Genomic DNA, 23,175 nt, shown 5'->3' with positions numbered 1-23,175 from the left:
TAGATTTTTCCCCCCAGATTCCCTTCATTTATGCCTGTTATCTATTATCTTTTCTCTTCTTCCTCCTTCTTCTCTTTTCCTCCTTTCCCCCTTCCCTCTTCCTCTTTCTCTCCTTTCTGTTTCTTTATTTTTCTTTCTTTAATATTTGTAAACTTTTAAATATACTCATATTTTTAATCCTGGCATATACAAAAAGGGAATGGAGACGACTGGAAAATCTAAAATGCCATGTATCTGTAAAAAAGTGCGATGAAATTTTATCTGATCAATGCTCTAATACTTATTCCCAACTTTAATGAAAGAACTTAAAAAGTCACAGATACAATTTAACATTAAATAAAGAAGAAACAAAATTTACAGTCCGCCAATGAGAAGATTTTGGGAGGAATTGTTACTCATGGCACGACTAATGGAATTTGTCCATGTTATCTGTGCTTTCCTGGGACGTAACAAAACGGCCAGTTTAAAGGAAGGTGGGAATATGCTTTTTTTCTGACATAGGTAAAAAAATCCAAAGTTTATACTAACTGAAAACTTCTTTCTCCTGCATGAATGTTATTTTTCTGAGGTAGAGAAACTAAAAACATTTGATACTAATACTGTTTTACTCAAACAAAACAAAACAAAACAAAACAAAACAAAACAAAACTGGTTTTCTCTGTATCTTGTCAGAAACCCAAAAGTTTCAGGGAAAACTCTGCAGTAAAAGGGATGTGTGAGAGTGGCAATGATTTATAGACTTTGTGGAGGCGAGGTCTCACCAGGTAATGTAGTGTAGGTGGGAGCTGAGATTTAGAATTAGTATTTGTTCACGTACTCTGTTCTAAGTGTTAAATAACTAGTGGTGGGTGTAAGAGAGGATCCCATTCTAGAGCTATATCCCCAATCTTAGTGAATGCTCCAAGAGAGATTTGGAATTGGGTTGAAAGCTGATCATATCAATCTGCCATCCTACTGTAGACTGTAGAATATGATTCACCCAGACCTCAAATTATCAATGATCAGGGCCAAAGACAATGTGCACACTCTTCATTAGCAAACCTTGAATATAAATAGAAATCTCCTCATTCAGGGGCACATAAAAATGTACCAGCAACTCCTTTGGTTATATATTGCTGTATAAGAAACCACTGTAAAAGCTCAGTAACTGAAAAAGCAACAATTTTATTATTTCTTATCATCTGTTGTTGACTAGACTTTGTGCCATGTATATTGGCTTGGGCTAATGCCATCTAGGGGCTTGACTGGGCTGGAGCATCCAGGATGGCTCACTCACATGGTTGGCAGTTGATGCCAACTACTTTCTCCACCATTGCATAGTAATTATAAGATTTTGGTGGCTTCATCCCACCCCTGGGATCCATAGAAGGAATCATAGGAGGGCCTATTTCCCTTGCCAGGGATTGGTTTAGGGCTAAGCCAAGTAATTCATGACTTCTCCATAAATTGTGGTGATTAGTTGAGGGATGGTTTAGCAGAAGTGACGACTGAGTATGTTCATTAGATGGTTGTAGGAAATAACCTTCTCTATCTTTCCTTGAATAAATTGTGTTTAGTGATCATAAACTTCTCACAATCATGAGGGAGGCCAGCTTAAGTAGGGAACAACAAAGGGACAAGTATAGAAATGAAGGAACTGCAGAGAAATGAATCTGGAGCCCTGATCAAACAATTCCTGAATTTCCTCTACCTCTAAATATTTAAGAACAGAGCCACTAAATCTACTTAATTGTTTAAGCTAGTGGGGGTTAGATTTTCTGATACTTGCAAGAGGAAGCATTCTAACTCAGAGATAAACCTAAAAAATGATACAAAAAGGATGAAATTAAAGGATGAGCATAGTGGTGGTTACTTAAGGGAGGAAAAAGAAATAAACCTGTGGAAATGTAATCAGTGAATCAACAAAAAATAGAGAAAAGTATTAAAAAAGGATGATAAGATAATGCAGAGGCTTTCGTATCTTAGGAAAGAATAATAATAGCAATAACAATAATAACAACAAAGACTATTCGAGTGCATACTGTGTGATTCTAAGAGTTTAGCATGTTTTAACTCTTTGAGCTCTTATGAAAAACACTATAAAGTAATCACTGTTTTAATGCTTACTTTAATGATCAGAGTTATGAGGCAAAAAGAAGTTTAGTAAGTTATATAAGTCATGGTAATAGAACCCGTGTTTTATGATGTGTAATTTAATGAAGATGCTTTGAAATTCTTGATGAATGGAGGGATGTTCTTGGATTATTTATATTGCCAAAATCAATTCAAGAGAAAAGGGAGCACTTAGACTAATAATTGTGGAAGAAATTTAAAATTACTACAGTAATATTTCAAAAAAAAAACCCCTATGGGATCAGATGATTTTATTGGTGAATTATTATAGAAAACAGATAATACATTTACAGTCAATTAATTTATGTTATAATGATACCATAATCCTGTTGCACATGCCGACATAATGAAATCATAGACTATTTCATGAATGTAACCACAGTATTCTAAATGACACACTTTCAAGTTATGTTTAACTTCACATTTAAATGAATTGGCAGTACCAAATGGTAAGCTTTCTCTCCTCTAGTTTATGTCCATGTCTTCTTTTCTTTTCTTATTATTTTGTATTAAAACATATTTCCAGTTTTAAGATAATTTGCTTACATTTCTGAAATGTAATCCACCTTGATTTTAAGTGGTGCCTCCCACTACAGTAGCTTTGGTCAGTGAATTCACAATGAAGGCATGGCGCTGGAAGATACAACACAAAGGGGAAATATAACTGCAAAGGGAAAATAATCTTTCTTGGCAAGCAGTTCCATAGTCTTCCACTGATCCAAGAGCAGTGCCCTTATCTTGTTAGTATAACTCCAATGGAGATGGAATGGAAATGGGAAAACCTTCACATTCTATGAATATTATTATACCCCATGCGAATGATTCAGAAATAGGCTGAAGGGCCACCAAGTGGAAGTGACTTCTTAATATTCCAAATGTAATGATTTTAATTTAAATTTCTCTTCATATATAGATATTAACATGAATTTTATGCAAATGCAATGTATTATAATATTTGAACCATTAATAAAAATATATTCCTGGAGAAATACTTAGGTAATTTCCTTGGTATACATCGTCTCATCGACTAATCTCTGAACAATGAGCAATCATTAATTACTCCTCCAAGATTATGATCTAAACCATATTTTACTATCTTGTTTATGAGTATGAGAGTCACAGTCAAAAGCCTGTGAAGCCAAGATCTATAACTTCATTTGTTCCCTCACATTTATAAGGCTGTCACTGGGTAAAAGGAATTCGATTGGACTGACATGATTTGTTGTCCACCAAGTCATGTTGGTTATTACCCTGCCTCCTGTACTTTCTAGAGCTTTGCAAATTGCTTGCTAGGGGATTTGTTCCAATATCAGGAAAGATATTGAAGTTAAAGCAAGCTGATCTCTAATTTCAGAAATATTGTCATATCTGGCCTCTCGCTTCAGCTGTTCACTGTCTAACCTCCTCCAGCCCCTTAGAAAAGAAATGATGTATTTCACCTGTTCCACTTTCAGGTTATTCGGTTACAATTCCTTAAAACATACATAGCTCATAGCTGTTAAAATTTTAGTAAAATCCTTAGTTACCCTAAATCATATACCACCAATAGTTCATATTTCAAAGCTCTTGGCTTGTTGAAGTAATTTTGGGCCATCTTCCTCTGTATTTTGTTATAGCATAGATATTTGGCAGAAATTTCAGTCTTTTTTTAGTAATTGTGATTGACCTTAGGTAATTTTATTTTGGAAATGCACTTGAAACTCATTCTAGAATTTACGACTGTAGGAAAAGAACTATTCATTATCGCAATCCCCACCCACCCATGTTGGCTTGAAGGACTGACCATATGCAAAATTACTAAAGGTAGCGGCATTTTCAAATGCAGAGAAAAGCATTCTTGTGCACTGGTTGTTCTTAATGCTGTTTTCAATTCTTGAAACTTGTCCTAATGCCTTAGCTGAATTTTCATTCTCCTTCTTCTGTTTCTCTCCCCACCTTCTCTACTTCCTTCCTCTCCTTTTTCTCTTCTTTTTTTTCTCCTTTATATTGCAATGATTATTAGCATTTCTGTTACTATTTTTCCTTATAACTTATGTTAACATTCGTCACTATGGTATATATATAGTTTGTCATCGTTTTGCGGATCCTATATTTATGAAATATTATAGATCTCTTGGTGTGTCTTTGTTTTTAGTAGTTAAACTCATCATGGTAATTCTCATTATTACTATATCAAATTTGTCTTATACTAAATTTATCTCTAAATATAAATTATATATTTATTTTTTTCTCATTATTTTCTACCCATTTCTCAACAGAATAAAAGGAACATTGAGCTTTTTTACACAATTTTTTTACAATGCGTGTGTACTAAATATTCATAGTTTCTTTATCATAGAATTATGAATTCAGTAAGTTATTGATACCTCGGGTAAGAACATAGAATAATTCAAGTGTATAGACCTTTGGGTGAAGTAATAGGAAGGGTAGGAAAGAAAGTTTTATGCTAAAACTTTGTTATTCAAAGTAATTAGATGTATAAAGAATTAAATCAGGAAACTGGTAGAAGAAGAAATGGCATTGTCTCATGTATGTAGAAGCTATCTGCGGCGCCTGCTGTTGCCTGAGTGTATTTGGAATCCAAAGCAGCTTGGAGCTTATGGATGGTTGTGAAGATAAACATAATAAAATAAAGATAAATAATATTTATATCCATATCTTGTATCATTTATATCCTGCATTTGTCTGTATAACCTGTGTCCTGTATAACCCTTCTCTAAATATAAACCATTATGAACTGAAACGCCACACCACCCTAATTTTATTAAGGAGTAGTTTTGGGAATCAAAATCTATTTGCAGCTAGTGCCACCCATTGCTGATGGATAAGATGAAGCCATTCACAGCTCATATAGTGACTCCGATAAAGTAAACCAGAAACAGGAGGGAGTCAGATGCTTCTAGCCCACTAAAATTAGGGATATTGCTTCAAAAGAAGCATGGATAATTCACAGTAACATGAGGAAGACAGTTTCCTCATATGAGAACTGTCCTTGGTGTCTGTGAAAAAACAAAGTAGAATTTCTGGATCATATGGTAATTCTATTATTTTTAAAGATTTTATTTATTTATTTATTTAGAGAGAGAATGAGCGAGGGGGAGGGCAGAGAGAGAGGGAGAAGCACGCTCCCTGCTGAGCAGAGAGCCTGATGTGGGGCTCGATCCCAGAACCCTGAGATCATGACGTGAGCTGAAGGCAAATGCTTAACCGACTGAGCCATCCTGGTGCCCCAGTAATTCTATTTTTAATCTTGTGAGGAATCTTCATACTATTTTCCGTAAGGCTGCACCATTTTACATTCCCTTTAATAGTGCACAATCATTCCAATTTCTCCACATCCTCACCAACATTTGTTATTTTTCTTTTTTTCTTTGTATGATAGTAGTAGCTGGCTAATGTGTGTGTGATGTTCTATCATAAATTTTTTAAATTCCAAAATGAACACTTAACCTGTTATGTATTTTAAAATGTTTTCTTTTAGGCTCTTGCTTGTCTTTGAACTATGCACATAAATTTTGATATTTATTGTAGCCACACTGATCAATTTTTTAAAAAATGATTTGAATTGGTGTCTTAGAAGAAAAGGTTTGCACTAACCTCGAGATTATAAAAAAAAAACAAACCCTCATATGTTTATTACTTTTCATTGGATACAAAATTCAAGAATTGATAATCTATTTTTCAGCACTAGAAATATTATGCTACCTCCTTTTGGCCTCCATTGTTTCTGATGAGAAATTATGCTTTCCTTATGAGAAAGTGCCTTTTCTCTTTCATTGTTTTCAAGATTTTTTCTTTGTACTTAGTTTTTTTAAAGTTTGACTGTGATGTGCATTGGGACCAATTTCTTTGGGTTTATCCTGTTAGATTTCTTGAACCCATACGTTTATGCCTTTTGTAAAATTAAGGAAATTTTTACCTGTTATTTCTTTGGATACTTTTTAACCCCACACTTTTCCTCCTCTCCTTTTGCCACTCCTATGATGGGAATGTTAGATCTTTTGTTATGTAGTCCCATAGGTCCTTGAGGCTTCTGCCCCCCAATTTATTTTCTCTCTGTTGTTCAGATTTGGTAATTTCTATTTTTCTATGTTCAAGTTCAGTGATTCTTCTGTCCCCACATTCTGCTGTCGAGCCCGTCTGTTGAGTGCTTTATTTTGAAATTCTAAAATTTCAACTTGATTTTTCCTTGCTGAAATTTTCTGTTTCTTTGCTGAGATTTTCTATTTTTTTTAGTTGTTTTAGGTGAGTTCGTAATTTTGTGCTCAAACATTGTTTATGATTGCTGCTTTAAAATCATTGTCAGATAATTCTAACATCTGTGCCATCTGGTTGTTGGCATCTGTTGATTGTGTTTTCTCATTCAGGTTGAAATTTTTCTGGTTGCTGGTCTGATAGATGATTTTTGATAAAAACCTAGATATTTGGGGCATTGAGTTTAAAGAATCTGGATCTTATTTAAACTTTCTGTTTTAGCAGGTCTTGTCTGATACCACACTGTTGGAGGAAGAGGGATGGCACCTTCTTGCTGCCAGATAAGGGTGGGAATCCAGGTTTTCCACATCACTTCGGTTGATGCCTGGGATGCAGGGGTGATGCCCCTCATTATTGTTGAGTGGGGGTATACATTTAGACTTCCTAATAGACCCCTATTGATATTACTCTGCCTAAGAAAGCCAGAGTACATTGTTACTATTCCCCACATAAACTCCACTGACAGCAGGATGGGTGGGGATGGTGGTGGGGTGTAGAGAGGTGTCATTATCACTCCTGACTTTCCACTAGGCCTTCTCAGACACTACCCTGGCATGGAGGGAGAGGGGCACCTCCTTAAACTGGGTGTGGGTGGATGTCCAGGCTCTCCATGTAGTCTCCACTGACATGGGGAGGATAGGGTTCCTCTCAGCTCCCTACTTGCCATTCTGTGACACAACCCCAGTTGCTTCCTTATGGCCTATCAAAGATAGAAATCTAGACTCTCCAGATAAACCTTTGCTGCTGTGGATGGGCATGGGGTCACAGCTATTCCTGTGGTGTTTGGCTAGTATACAGTGGTTATTGGCTAAAAATTTTTTGTCTCGCTGAACTGCCCCTTTCTTTGTCCTTCAGCTAGAGATAGTGGACTTTTCTTGAGGCTTTTTTGGTCTATGGTTGTTGGCATTTCCAGGTTCCTCACCAGCTCCTCGTATGGGATATATAAGGCAAAAAAGAAGACAAAGTCACTGCAACATCTTTCTTTGTGTCCTGAGTTCCTTAGCTGATGTGCCTTCTTCTTTCCACTTTTCCGCATGTTATGTTTGTTTTATACATAATGTCCAGGGTACAGACTGTTTATTGTAGAATACAAGAAAGTACAGTTGGTTCTTGCTATCCATAGTTATTATGTTCTTTTTTTTTTTTTTTAAAGATTTTATTTATTTATTCAACAGAGAGAGAGACAGCCAGCGAGAGAGGGAACACAAGCAGGGGGAGTGGGAGAGGAAGAAGCAGGCTCAAAGCGGAGGAGCCTGATGTGGGGCTCGATCCCATAACGGCAGGATCACGCCCTGAGCCGAAGGCAGATGCTTAACCGCTGTGCCACCCAGGCGCCCCCATAGTTATTATGTTCTATAAAGTTACCGTGAACACCGAATTAGCAAATACTGAACCATTGTTCCTACAGGAAATACAGGGTTATGGTTCTGTGAGTCTCTGGTCTCAATATTTTCATCAGCTGATCAACACATAAGCTTATTTTATGTTTAAAGTCATCTTATTTAATATTTTATTGTTGATTCATTAACATTCAGCTCATAGCCAGCAGCGCTGTAACTTATACCGGAACCAAGCTTGTCTAACACGTGTGTTTGCTTTGTGAGGCATGTCATAGCTTTCTTGGACTTAGAAATAGTAGACAGCACTTCAGCACTACACTTGAGGGCCATTATAAACAGTGAAATTACCAAAATATGTGTCACTAAATGGACTGTGAGAAAGACATTTGTGTACAGTGTGAGAGTTAAAACAGGGCATCAATTTGTTTGATCTCAGCTGGGAATGTGTACGGTGGGTGACTCAAATTTTCAGCTGCTCTGTACACATCTGCAAATGACCACAAAAGTCCCATGAGTATTGATTTGGGGTTACAGATAAATTTGAGACAGTACACCAATTCGTAAATACAGAATTGGCAAACAATGTGGATCAATTGTATATCTACTTCATCTTGCTGTAGGTGAAAGCTAACTATCACTTTTATAATATCGTATTTATGTTTAGTTCTTTAAGCCATTAGAATTCTTAATGTTGGGATTTTAATTTTATTTTTTTTCTATAGAGAGCCAGTTGACTTAACACCTTATGATGAAGAGCTATCTATGACAGACATTTCAAGTTGTTCTCTAATATCTGTTCTCAGTTGTATTCTTTAGTAGAAGTTTCATTAAATTTTGTTTGAACACATAGGTGCTTAGTGTAAGACTGCATTTCCCAGTCTTTTGGCTGAAATGCTGGTGAATATTAAGCAGAAATTTTATAGTTACCTTTTTGGATGTTTACTTAAAGTAGAGGAATGTCCTTTTTCATCCATCTTGGGCCGTGGGTGAGAAGTGCGTGCTGAGCACAGCAGAGCGGTAAGATAGAAAAGCCAGAGTCCCTCTTGATTTGATGAAACTCGTGCAAGTTTCTGACTGCCAGCTTCCAAATTCCTTTATGTGTAAGAAAAATTAGCTTTTATCTTATTAAAGCCACGGTTGTTTTGGATTATCACTTACAGCCAAACCTAAACTGATGCTCTATCCTCTGTGTAATGATTTAAAACAAAACAGTTTTTTTTATTATACTAAACTCCGCGATATATATGGGGTAGTTTCTAAACTTTTTGTACTGTTACATTCATGATTTTGTAAACTCACAAATCTGACACCGTTTAAGATCCTTTATATTTAATATCAACATATTTTTAAAAATTCACGTAATATTCCCTCTCAATATTTCCTTGGCTAGATTTGTGAAATTTCTTTTCATGAATTTTGCAACCTACTTGACTAATTTTTAGAAGAATAGAAGGATATATATTCTTATATCAGGTGACCATGTGTTCACCTAAAAGAAGTGAAATTTTGATTAGATTACATTGAATTTGTGAAGTCATTAAATTGACACTTCACAAAATTTTCCCATTCAATAAATATATTGCTTTGTTTATTAGGGCCTTCTTTTTTTTTTTTTTTTTTTTTTTGCCATTTTTAGATTTCTTTACATAGATTTTACCCAATTCTAATCAGGTTTCCTACATATTTTTTAGTTTTGATTGATGTTAACCATGGGATGGTTTTCCCATGGTCTTTCTAATTATGTATTCATAGGACGTAAGATAGCTATCAGGTTCTGTGTGTTGAATATGTATTTAGGAATCTTGCTCAGTTTTCTTACTCCAGTAGTTTTTCATTTATGTTTCAAATACAAATAATGACCATCTTGTTTCTTACATTTTGTTTATTTACATTTTGTTTATTTTTCTGGAGTTAAAACATTCATTGGGATTTCCTGTTGATACTTTGTGTGCCATGCCCTGCGCGAAGTTCTTAATACAAAGTATCTTGCTTAATCTTAACACATGCCCCTGAGACAGAAATCATGATTATTCCTGTTTTACAAATGAGGAAATAGAGGGGATTTGCCCAGAGGGAGACATTCTGCATGTGGCCCAGCAGGCATGTGAAAGTGGAATTTTCAATGCATTTGAATACTTAGCATGAAAGTGGGAGTCACTGTTTGACTTACCACTTTAATGGATCTGTGTGAAGGTTTCTGTGTATACGTGGGAATTGTAGTGAATAAAAATGCTTAACTTTAATACATTCTACTACACTTCTCTTAAAAAAATTGTTCAAATGAGCATAAGATCCCACTGATTTTTGCACATTCGATGGGTATAATGTGTTATCGCTCGTCATTTTAATTTATATTTTTTTATACCTAGTGAGCATCTTTTCATATTCTGCTTAACTTTTTGAGTTCCCCCTGTGAGTTTCCAGTTTATATTTGACCTATTTTTTCCAGTTCTGTTTTCTTTTTAATGCCGATGGGTTGGCATTCTTTGTTTGTTCTAAAGTAAATTCTTGTCAGTTTTAGATACTGCCAATATGTTTTTTTCAAGGTGTAAACTGCCTCTTAAATTTATTTATAGCAATGGTTCTCAACTCTGGTCTCATAATTGCTTTACATTCTAAAAATTTGTTCAACACTCCATTTAAAGGGGGGGTTAAAAACATTTATTTATTAACTTATTTTAAGATAAATTACATCTTTTTTTTTTTTTTTTTTGATTTTATTTATTTATTTGACAGAGAGAGAGACAGCCAGCGAGAGAGGGAACACAAGCAGGGGGAGTGGGAGAGGAAGAAGCAGGCTCATAGCGGAGGAGCCTGATGCGGGACTCGATCCCGGGATCACGCCCTGAGCCGAAGGCAGGCGCTTAACCGCTGTGCCACCCAGGCGCCCCAAGATAAATTACATCTTAGCATTCTTTATGAAAACTATGTTTTCTAGAACAAAAATCATTAAGAGTAGCATTGTTTTAGTTTTGTAAATTTCTTGTTTATTTCTGTAAATTTCTTTAATATTTGGCTTAATAAAAGACAACTAGATTCTTTGATCTCATTCTGCATTCAATATATTGCCATGTGTCAATTTAGTTAAAGTATCAGAACAAAGTCTGGCTTCACACAGGTATGTATTAGCGAAAGAGCAGAGTATTTGCGTAGTGTTTCAGGTAATTATCGATATTACTTTTAATACTATACCAAAACTTGACGATGAAGTTTCTTAAAGGTCAGTTGCAATGTGAAATATGAAACCATACTAATGAATGCTTTGCGCTCTCCTTTATTAAAATCCATTGATTTAACTTGCACTTAGAATCAATCTTTTACCCATGCATGATTTATTGATCACTTGCAAGATATTGGTACACTGAATAAGTTGGGTCTTCAAATGCTGATCTGTTCATTATAAAATATTAAAAAATTGATTTTTCTAAAATCTTATAAGATTATTGAGAATCTAACTTTTGCTTGAAATCTTTTATTATTGGTAACAAATACTGTTAGTTATTTTTCTTAAAGTGAAGGTTTATTTAGTTCATTTTTGAAAAGATGTCTGTCAAATACTGATGTCAGAGTAGTTGTAATTACTATTTGTTCCATGAAAAGAACAATAATTTAGCTCGCAACTCAATCAAACAAGTACTTTTTCTTGAGATCAACATTATACTTTGGTGTGTAGCTGAAGTGCTTTATACACACTCCCTATTTAGTCATGAGAAGTATTTAAAGGAGGTAAGATTTAGAGAAAAGCTTAAAAATCTTATTTTTAGTTTAAGTTATACTCTTATTTTCTGTGTATCCTTTTTGTACATGCTGAACAGTGGGATAGTGGAAATCAATGTACATGTGTTTCCTTGGTGATACAGTGGGAAGATTTTCCAGTTCCACAGATAAAGTCATCAATAGTCAATTTTCCACAACTCTTCACACAGTGGGCTTAAAGTATCGTATTGTTTTAAGGTGACTTTTTGTGCTGAGTCAAATTAGTGCATTTAAATGATTATCATTACCAGTGGTCTTGATTTATGAACTATATAAACTTCTCTCATTCCAGATTTTAAAAAAGTTGCCTCTAAGCTAAAGCTTAATTGCACCTTGAAAAATACAGGGACATTTTTGTAATGCTTTTGGGAAGGTGGTTGTGAATTAAAAGTAAATAAATAATGCTGTTAAATAAATATAAACTTGTACTTATTTCTTTTATTTGTATAATAACTGTCTCTCAGGAGTTCAGATTTATGTATGTTAAATTCTAATCCTTGGAAGATACTTATACAATAGGACTTTTAATTTTCAATTTGTAGGGGAACAAATGTGAGAATGGAGATTATAAAGCAATTCATTCTTTACCACGGAGATCATCAGTGACTTCCACACTGCCAAATACAGTGAACTTGTGGTCTTCCTTATCTTACTGGATCATTCTGTAACATTTGACAAGTTTCACTGATGATTCATTGAAACTCTCTTCACCCTCAGCTTTTGTATAACTTTTTTTTAATAATACTTTTCTTATAATTACTTTTTATAATTAATTTTTTAAAAGATTTTATTTACTTATTTGACAGACAGAGAGCTTGAGAGAGCACAAGCAGGGGGAGCAGCAGTGGGAGAAGCATGCTCCCCACTGAGCAGGGAGCCCAATGTGGGGCTCGATCCTAGGACCCTGGGATCATGACCTGAGCTGAAGTCAGATGCTTAACCAGTTGAGCCACCCAGGCCCCCCTCCTTTTTAGTATTCTTGGTATCTTTTAAGAAAATCATCCTTCCAAGTGTCTATAGTCTTAGGCTCTCTGCTCCTGGTATTATGCTCCTTTGAATCTATGTACTTTTTTTGTGTGGCCTCATTTGGAGAACTCGTTTTTCCAGTGACTTTTTACGTTCTGCTGATTCCCATGTTTATGTCTCCAGTACAGAACACCTGACCTTTACAGCTACTTTCTGAATACCTACGTATGATCATCCCACAGGTATTTCAAATTTCTCGTATCCCAAACTGAACTTATTATCTCCTTCTAAACTTGCTCATCCCTTTGTATTACCTGTCTTGGTGAATGATGTGGAGATTTATCAACTGCCTAAGTTAGAACACTGATCCTAAACTCAAAGTCAACAAGCCCTTTTGATTTTACATTCTTAGTCTCTCCCTACTCCCATTGCCAGTGCTCTTCCTGTTCACATGATTAGCATCTAAAGTATTATTAGTAATGCTCTCATAATAACACTGATAGTTGCTGAATAATAACTATATTTGGAAAACTTGACATGTATTATTTAAGTGTCACAATGACCTATGGTCTAGGTACTATTATTATTCCCATTTTCCAAATGAAAAAAGCCAAGCCTCAAAGAGGTCATGTAATTTGTCCAAGTCACACAAGTAAGTTTGCCAAGTAAGTGACAAACCCAGGATTTCGCGTTGGATCTGTAAATGCATCAAGGTCCAACCTATTACCCAGCTTGCTGGTTGGCATCTCTCTGCTTTGTCAGAACTGAGTCTAACCTACCTTCTACCCTGCTTCACAGAGAAGCTTCTAAAATCTCATGAAAAGCAACCACAGCGTGATTAAAACCTCCAGAGTCCTATTGCTCCTAAGATAAAATTCAAACATAATCTCTCATGATGTGATTCCTATGCTCGTCTGTAACATTACCTTTGGTTATTCATTGTCGTGTACATTTTCCTCCAGCCATACTGAGTCCTAGGGGATCCCTGAATGTGCAATGCCATTTTACTCTTCTTTTTCCCTTTCTAATCTGCTATTTTCTCTACCTGGAATATCCTTTCCTTGTTGACTAGCTAGTGTCTGTTCATTCTTCAGAGCTCAGCTCATATGTCACTTCTGGTAAGCTTTCTTTGACACCACCACCCTCCCCCCCTTTAGATAACTCTTCTGTTTCCTAGTATTTACAACCTGGTACGTAATAGTTGATAGAGAAGGGCAGGAATCATATTTATTTTACATTTATGTTTATCTTACATTTATCCCTAGGGCCTAGTGCACTAAAATATTGGCACAAGGCACTAAAATCTTTTTTTTTTTGAATGAATGAATGAATGATTGAAATTATTTCAGAATTCACCTAGTTTAACTTATCTTCACATATTTTGAACAAATTTCATGATGTGTTTTAAATAATTGAATTGGAGTTGGAGTTTAAAATTCATTAAATTTTCATTAGTAAACTTATTCCTCTGCTTTGCTCTTAATTTCATTTTTAACAATCTATTTCATAACAAAAATGTAAATTTAAGTACAAATGTAAAACAATGCTAAAAGCACTGATGAATCCTAATAAGTTGGGGGGAAGTAGAGGTGGGTTGGAGACAGTACACAGCAAATAATAAGAATAATTAGATAATTTTTGGAAATTGGGTACAGATGAACTTTTCCTCAAAAATACCTGTCATGCTGTTTTTAGAAAGCAATAATATTTTATTACAGGAGAAGACTAAAGTGCAGGGCAATAAATCTAGATTTCTTTCCAGATTGATTAGCTATCTGAAAACCTTGTGATTTCTCACAGGTAGAGAAGTGCAAGAGTGCATTAAACAAAACAATAAATAAAATCACAGAAACAAATAAATAAAATATACTTTTTATTTGCCTAGTACACAGAATAGAATAAATTTATAAAAGGTCAGCTTTGTCATTATAAAGTAGAAATGCAAGAAAATGGTCTTTCACTTTAATCGTATCACTGACTTGTCCTTTTGAGGCCTGAATTTACCTTTAGATTATGATTTGTTGGCTGGCACAATGTTTAGGACCTGGTTTATAAAGAAGGCATTCTGACTGAGCGTGAAGCCTCCGGTTCCGCCAGAGATCACATCAGTTCCCATTATGTTACACCTAGACTTTTTCATGCATTTATATTACATCCTTGATCCTTATGGACATTTGGTTTAGAGTCTTGAACTTGACTAAACAACTAGCTCTCCGCTTTGGAAACGGAATCCTTTATTGGCATGAGGTAGATGAACTGGAGGATGGTGGTTAAGAATTTGTGTTTATTTGATTGGTTGTTTTTACCAGAGGGCCAGGGTTTGGATCTGCCTTTCCATCTTGCTACATTCTTTAACTGGTCTGTAATTTAATTAAAAAACTTTTTTAAATATGAAGGTTATTATTCTTCACTGTTAATTATGAGTAAACAGTTACAGAAATTCTATATTGTAAACTATAAATTATTTTTAAATTAAGAGCGGTTTTAAGTTCTAACAGAATTCCTGGAACCAACTGCTTAATAACTATTGAGCAGAATTGCATATCAATGAAAATCCATTTTCACTTCCAGATAAAAATTCTCTGACCAAAGTTGTATCATTTTAAAAAAGCAGTTTAGTCTTCATTATATGGGGTACTATTTTAATTTGTTATAGATGCCATGACAAAATACTGCAGACTGGATGATTAAGCAACACAAATTTATTTTTTCACAATTCTGGAGCTGGAAATCCAAGATCAAAATGGTGCTAGGATTGGCTTTTCCTGAAGTCTCTCTCTGGAGACAGCTGCCTTCTTGCTGTGCACTCACATTGTCTTTCTCTTGCTATGCACATCCTCGTTGTCCCTTCCTCTTCTAATAAGGACAAGTCCCGTTTTGGGTTAGGACCACAACCTTATGACTTCATTTAGCTTTAATTGCCTTTTTATGGACTCTATCTTCAAATACAGTCATTGGGATTTAGGTCTTCACCATATGAATTGGGGGGGGGCATAATTCAGTCCATTAACAGTTACTCTAGTTTGATGCTTAAATAAGGGGTGATAGTCAAAAGACAATGTGAACTCTGCCAAATTCCTGAGATAAAGGAGAGAGTCTGATGGATAAACACCAAAATATGCCATGTTTTCTTTCTTTCTTTTTTTTTTTTGTTTCTTTTTTAGATTTTTATTTATTTATTTGACAGAGAGAGAGAGTAAGAGAGAGAGAGAGCACATAAAGGCAGGGGGAGCGGGAGAGGGAGAAGCAGACTTTCCCCTGAGCAGGGAGCCCGATGTGGGGCTCGATCCCAGGACCCTGGGATCTCTGCTCAGTTAGCTCAGCTTTGACTTCAGTACTGAACTCAAATTTAACCTAAACTTCTCTCTCTGGGATCCTCTCTATCTTGTTCATGACTCTATCAGTGTATGGACCACACTGCCTAGTAACTTTCCTTCTTGGCTACTTCTTCATCCTGAGGTTCGGATTGTCTTCATCTGCTGTTTTCTGATGGCCTGGTGTAGTGTATTGTATTTCATGAAAGTGCTCAACTAACGTCAACACATGGATGAATTGTGAGGAGTTGGAAATCCCTTTCCTGAACACCAGTTACCTTGTTTTTTAGGGCAGGTTTTTTTTTTTTTTTTTTTTTTTTTTTTTTTTTTTTTGTGGGGTTTGCCTGAAGTCATAATAGGTCATGCAGAAAAGGAACTCTTATTGGGCATCAAAAAGGCAAGTGACAAGTAATGAGAACTAAGCCCAACACAATAAGAAGAGGAGTGCTAACCTCTGAGCATTATGAGCATGTGCTGAGTATCCAGACTGGTGGCCTAAAGTATGAGCATGTGCTGAGTATCCAGACTGGTGGCCTAAAGTGCCTGGGGTGTGCAGCAACTTGATGGATGAAGGGTACAGGAAAAAGGAGCTTCTAAGTTTGGAAGATTGAGAGAGAAGTAGAAAGTAACCTTTTTATGATGTGTAACTGGAGCACGGGAACTAGAAACAGAACAAATACAAAGTGTTCAAATACAGTGAAAAAAAAATACAAAATTATGTAAAAAGTACAAAAACAGAGAGACATTTGCAAACTCTAAGGAAGATTAATTGTGATGTTAGGAAGTCATTAATTCCTTTAGTCCATGTGTATGGATTAAGTGCCTGTCATGTGTCAGTTTTCTACATGCTGAAGTTACTGTGGTGAAGATGACAGAAAAGGTTCCCATCCTAGTTGAGCTTACAGTCTAGTTGAGTTAGACACATTAACAAGTAATACTAAAAAAAGTATTATTTCCAATAGTGATATTGAAGACAGAAAAATAAAATATGATGAAATACAAATAAACTTGGTGTGTGGCTAATTTAAAATGGGTGATATGAAAAGCCCTCATGGAAGAGTTGAGATGTGAAGATGAAGGAGTTGTCAAGAACTGTGAATAGTTTGGGGCGCCTGGGTGGTGCAGTCCTTAAGTGTCTGCCTTTGGCTCAGGGCGTGATCCCAGCGTTCTGGGATCGAGCCCCACATCAGGCTCCTCTGCTGGGAGCCTGCTTCTTCCTCTCCCACTCCCCCTGCTTGTGTTCCCGCTCTCACTGGCTGTCTCTCTATGTCAAATTAATAAATAAAATCTAAAAAACAAAAACCAAAAAACTGAATAGTTTGGAATTTAACCCTACTTGTCAGATTACAATTTAGTTTGACACAGTCTCATGGATGCTAACAGAAGACATGAAATTCTTGGGTCAGAGACAAAAGACTTTATCACTCATGCCAGAGCAAGCAGCCTATGTTGCATGTTTGTGTCAGTCCTCTTTGACCCCTGAATTCTGCTGGGCAATGCAGAGTGGCAGGAACACTTCAGTGTTTTATAATGGCCTGCAAGCAAGCCTGCTCAAACTGTGCCCCAGGGGAAGACATAATCTTTAGTACACTAACACAGTAAATAAATCTGTTCTTTGCCCTGGAGTGAGACACTTTGTAAGTATCCTTGAAAAGATAGTTATAAACATGCAGAACTGTGAGAAACCCATGGAGAATTGTCTGTCAGCAGAGCAGAGCCCGGCAAAGATGTGGTTCAAAACCTTTCCAGGCAAAAGTAACAGAGAGAGACACGAGCCTGGCATGGCTGAGGATTGAAAAGAAGGCTCAAGTATGGGTACAGTGCAGTGAGATGGGAGCAGTGTGGTAAAAGGGGGAGGTCCAGAAGTTAGGCAGAGGCTAGGTCTTGAAGGATTTTCTAGCTATGTTATTGTATTAAAAACCAATCCATGAGTGTCTAGCTAGAAAGGTTTAGCTAATTTTTTTATTTAAATTCAATTAACCAACATATAGAACATCATTAGTTTCAGATGTAGTATTCCATAATTCATCAGTTGCATATACCACCCAGTGCTCATCACATCATGTGCCTTCCTCAAGGCTTAGCTAATTCACTGTAAGAAGAGGATTTGTTTCCAAAAAATAAATGTGTAGTGGGTTTGAAATTAATTATAGTTCTACAAATTTGCTAAACTATGTATTCATATTGCATATTTAAATTTTTCTCAAGCAAATCTATTTCTAATATATATAAAATTTAATATATATGTTGACAAAATTATACATATATAATAAATAATTGAAAAAAATCAAAGATATTAACTGTATTTAAATATATTTAATTCCCTTACATAACTATCTTACCCATGAGAGAAAGGAGTATTTCATGATTTTGTACCCCAACTGTAATTCTTTTACATATAAATATGTAATCCTGATAAATCCTGCTATATCAAGCACACTATTCGTAGCATCTTTTTTCTTCACACCCTTAAATTGTTTTTCAGATAAAGTTTTGTTACTGATACTTGCACATTCACGTGCAGTGTCTGAAAAGACTAACTGCCAACAATCTTTCCCAAATTGCCTGTAGCTTTGAAAACTAAGCATAGCTTTATGGATGTCTGGGTTCTTGGACTTATAAAGAAACTGAAAGATAATTTGCTTGACACCTCATTTTAAATACATGAATATTTTCTAAAGAATTTATTCATTCATTCATTTAACAAAGAGTCAAGAGGGCCTGTCGTGTCAAGCAATGTGTTAGACACCAGGGATGATACCAAGGTTTAAAAAATCTCTTAATTCTATTTAGATGAACAGATTTTACACATTACATCACAGGGAGAAAATACAATAATCAAGGTGTGAATAAAGTCCCAGGGGAATACAGAGAAGATGAGTACCTCCTCCTCCTCCTTCTTTTTCTTCTTCACCTTATTGTTGTTGAGAGATTATGGAAGACATCAAAATAAAACTAATAGTTATTTTATTTCCTCAGAGACAGCTCTTTCTGCTGATGGAAAGCATCAGTTAATATTGATCTAAATATTAAGCTACAGTAAGCTTCCTTTTAAATTTTACTCATTGGACAAAGTTTGGTTCTCCAAAGCATTGTACAATATATAGTACTCCCTTCATCCCAACAATGCTCATCCCTGTGGCAGACCTAATTAATATCTGATCACTCCCTTTATATTTGATTATTGTCCCTTATTTATAAAGCTATATAGAGTTTTCTTAAACTTTTTTTTCTTCCTCTTTTCTATGACACTTGAATCTTTGCTCTCAATAAAAATTTATTGCTGTAGTTTGTTTTACTTTTATATATTTTGGGCCAGCCTTCTAATAAATACTTTCTTATGTGTTTCTCCCCCAGAGCCACAGTTTGTAAATACTTAGAGGATAGCAGTCAGTGCTTAGTGCTACACTTTAAAAGGGATGTAAATGAAATAAAATGGTCGTAAGGTAACAGCTAGTGTGCAAAGTTATGGGTAATCACTTCTCTTGAGAAATAAGTGAAGAAACTAGAGCTGTTGAGCCAGACAAGACTTAGTGAGGAAAGATTGAGGCAGAATCTAAGAGGTCTCTTCAAATATTGGGTCAGCTGTCACATAGAAACAGAATTATTAGACGTGTTCTTCAAGGCCCTATCAGCACCCCTATTAATCTATGTGTCAAGAGGGGAGAGGAGAATTGAAATTACTGATGAGCACTTACTTGTAAGATTTATGAAGATGATTAGGCCCATGAACAGGAACTTAACATTAAACCAAAAGATGGGGCAAACTGGAGACTTTTGGGAGAAAAAAAATGCTGTAGTCAGCTTTTAAGATTTACTTAGTATTTGTGTTTGAGTCGCATTTGTGGTAGAGGAGCAGTCATATGCTATGGAAAAGTAGTTTTACCCTGGCTGGGATGATAAGCTTCGAATTGTGGAACCAGACCACAGAAAACTCAGGTGGATTACATATGAGAAGCTGAGGCACAGAGGCTAAGTCATGTGCCCAAGGTTAAGCAAGTAGTGTGCAGATGAGTCAGAATTTGAATTTAGGATGGCTGATTCTAAAACCTAGACTCTTAAGAATTACACTATGCAAAGAATAATAACAGTATATTGTTAAGTAAAACAAACAAACAAACGAACAGAAACAGGTTTCACAAACTAATATCGAACTTTTGTACATGAATTCCATGTCTCTGCCTGAAAAGGATTGGATAGATATGCCTGAAAATGTTAGTACTAATGATTTCTGGGCAGTTTGATTTGGGGCATTTAAAAAATTTCATCCTTGTGCTTTTAATTTTTCACAAAAATCAAGTCTTTTAAAAAATCTTTTATGTGCTAAATGAAAATACCTGCCAACCTATAATTATATACTAAGAAAAAATGTCTTTCAAGAATGAGAGCAAAATGAAGACATTTACAGAAATACAAAAATGGTTTGTGTTACCAACGGACTGTCATAAATCAAAATTCTAAAGTTTATATATATCAGACAGAAGTTAAATGATATTTGATAGAAATTATGAGTTTTCAAAAGTATGAACAGCAAATAAAGTGGTAAATCTGTGGATAAATCTAAGGAAACTAACTCTGTAAAGTAATATAACAATATCTTTGAGGTTAAAGGAGGAAACTTAGATGAAAACTTAAAATCTAATTCAAGTTATCTATAAAAAGTGAGAATAGTATTATAAGTGGACTGTGAAAATATTATCCATGGATAGAAGACATAATATTGTGAAGATATACATTTCACTTCATTTGAACCAGAGAATCATTAAAAGGCTAATGAAAATATTGATTATTCTTTTTGGGGAAATGGTATTTGGTAAGCTGATTCTAAAGTTTAAATTAAAATGCAAAAGGACATTCTTGAATTAGAGCAATGTGGTAGGATTTGTCCTAGCAGGTATCAAGATTCATTATAAAGCTGTAGTTTCAATTAAAATGGTATGATATTGGCACAAGAATAGACAAACCACTGGGCAGAATAGAAAGCTTGGAAAGAGACACATGCATAACCAGAGATTTATCTGGTTAGTACCTACCTCTCGGTAACAGATGAAGACATATAGATTTTTTAGATGTGTGGTTCTGGCACAATGGGTTATCTACAGGAATAAATTTGGGTCCGAAGCTTATAGCAAACAGAAAAAAATCAAGTGCAGGTATATTATTAATCTAAATGTGAAGAGCAAAACTAAAACTTTTAGAAGATAACAGAGGGAATATTGTCATGACCTTTGGGGTAAGGAAAGATTTAATTCACACACAGAATGAAAACTTAAATGAAAACATGATAAATTCAAGTACATTAATATTCAGAACTTCCATTCTTGAAAATATATAATAAAAATAATGAGAAAGGCATGGCAAGCCAGAGATCTTTGCCATATGTATTTAATTATGGAGTAGTATTTGCTATGTATAAAGACTCCTAAAATTCACAAGGAAAAGACTTAAATTGAAAACTATGTGGAAGACTTAGGTACTACCCAGAGACAGAATATCAGATGGTCAATATATGAAAAGACATTCAGCCTTAGGCAGAATTAGGTGTGTCCTAGAGAATTTAACCTTGCCCCCAGAGAGACCTGGCTTCTGACCTCAGCTCCTGGGAGTTAATCTCTAAGCTCCAGACTGTTGTGACTGATAGAAGTGTCTTTGTTTGCCTACTGCATCGTGCTCGGTAGCCTCACAATGTGATCTGGGGTGGGAGCTGGCTAAACCAGATGATATCAGCGTGATTTAGAGTAAAGACCACAGGCCGAGCCAGATGATGACAATATGCTTTAAGGTGGGGCTTTGAGTCCTGAAGCTGGAGCTCTGGGGGAAAAGCCAGTGGGATCAGCCAGTGGGAAATCAACTGGTGTGATGTGGGGGAGCACCAGTAAAGACCCATGACACCAGAGTTTGGGTGAGCTCCCTTGGTTGGCGATATTCCCTGCATATTGCCATGTATCAGCACTGGGGCACTCCAGAGAGGCCAGTAGAATCTCTGTACTTGATACTTTTTCCTGGATTCTGTCCTAGGTGCTTTTTCTCTTGCCTGATTTTAATCTGTATCCTTTCCCTGCAATAAGGCATAATCATGCATGTAAGAGCTTTCAAAGAGTTCTGTGAGTCCTTCTGGAGAATTATCAAACCCAAGGTCATTTTTGGAACCCCCAAGCTCTCAATTGGTGTCAGAAGTGAGGAGAGTTTTGTGTGGACTAATCTCACAGTTGTCTAACCTCAACATCATGGAACTGAAATTTAAAAAGAATATGAATGTTTATTATACACCCACTTGATTGCCAAAGATTTACAATATCAACTTCTGTTGAAAATTGGTAATAATTTGGAAAGCGGTAAGGATGAAAATAAAGTCAGGATTGTGATTACAGCTATGGTGGAGGAAGATGGTTGTACCAGATCTGGGAGTGATACACAGGGGATGGGGTTATGCAGTGTTTTTCTGTAAGTATATCTTACAATGTAAAGATAAGAATTTAAATAAAATTTGAAAGGGCTGGATCGATAATAGAACCACAATGTTAACAGTGAGATGTTAAATCACTTAAAAGACTTCCTTTGTGCTTTTCCATTTTTTACCCCTGAATTGTACGATTTTTTAAAATAAAAAGAATAATAGAAGCATTTTTTTAAGAAACAAAAAGTGTGAGGTAACTGTGGTGCAAAGGTTGAAAAGAATTGACACAACAATGTCACAGAAGATAAAGAGATGGGTACTTATGGTGTCCAATTGAAGGAACAATGGTTCAGGGTCTGGTCATCAGTTTTGGGGCCCAGGAAATTAGTTTTGTGAGTGCTGTCAAAGTTTATCTACCATGGTGTTGGGAGTAACGGGCCTAGATCTTGAATTCCAACTTGATTTATTTATAATTGTGGCTATTTCCGTCCTTTGTCACCTATCAGAACGCTTCCTTCCCTGAATAGGGGAACAGGGACAGCAGAAGGGATTAGCAGAAAATAGCTCTGGAATTCATCCTGCAGGCTGTGGCAAAGCTTGATGACTGAGGTTTCTCTAAACAGAGACCTCCAGGTGTAGGTTGTCATTGCTGGAGAACCCTGGATAAACCCTGGTAAAATACTTCCGGGATCTCCTAAGGCCTTATGTAGGATCCTCTAAGTCACAAGTGACTTTGTTTCCCTTTTCTTCTGGATACGTTCCTTCTAGTGATTAAATTAATGTTGTTTTTCATATCCTATTAGATACAATTAGATTTGTAGGCTTTGGTTTTCCTATTATGTTCTAGGCGACATCCCTTCTTCTTAGGAGGCTCCTGGAGACGGCTAATGCTAGCCATTATGTACTGATTTCAGAAGGTTAGCTCTCAAAGGGCCAGGTCCTGTTCTTTTCTCTTACTTATGCACGCTCTTTCCCTTCTCACTGTATGTGATACGTGATATTTTAAAATTCTCCTTTAGCAAGGTAGGATAAAGCA

Source organism: Ursus arctos, unplaced genomic scaffold (genome assembly GCF_023065955.2).
Source record: "Ursus arctos isolate Adak ecotype North America unplaced genomic scaffold, UrsArc2.0 scaffold_1, whole genome shotgun sequence".
In the NCBI taxonomy this organism is placed as follows: domain Eukaryota; kingdom Metazoa; phylum Chordata; class Mammalia; order Carnivora; family Ursidae; genus Ursus; species Ursus arctos.
Note: the sequence above shows the minus strand (reverse complement) of the source record.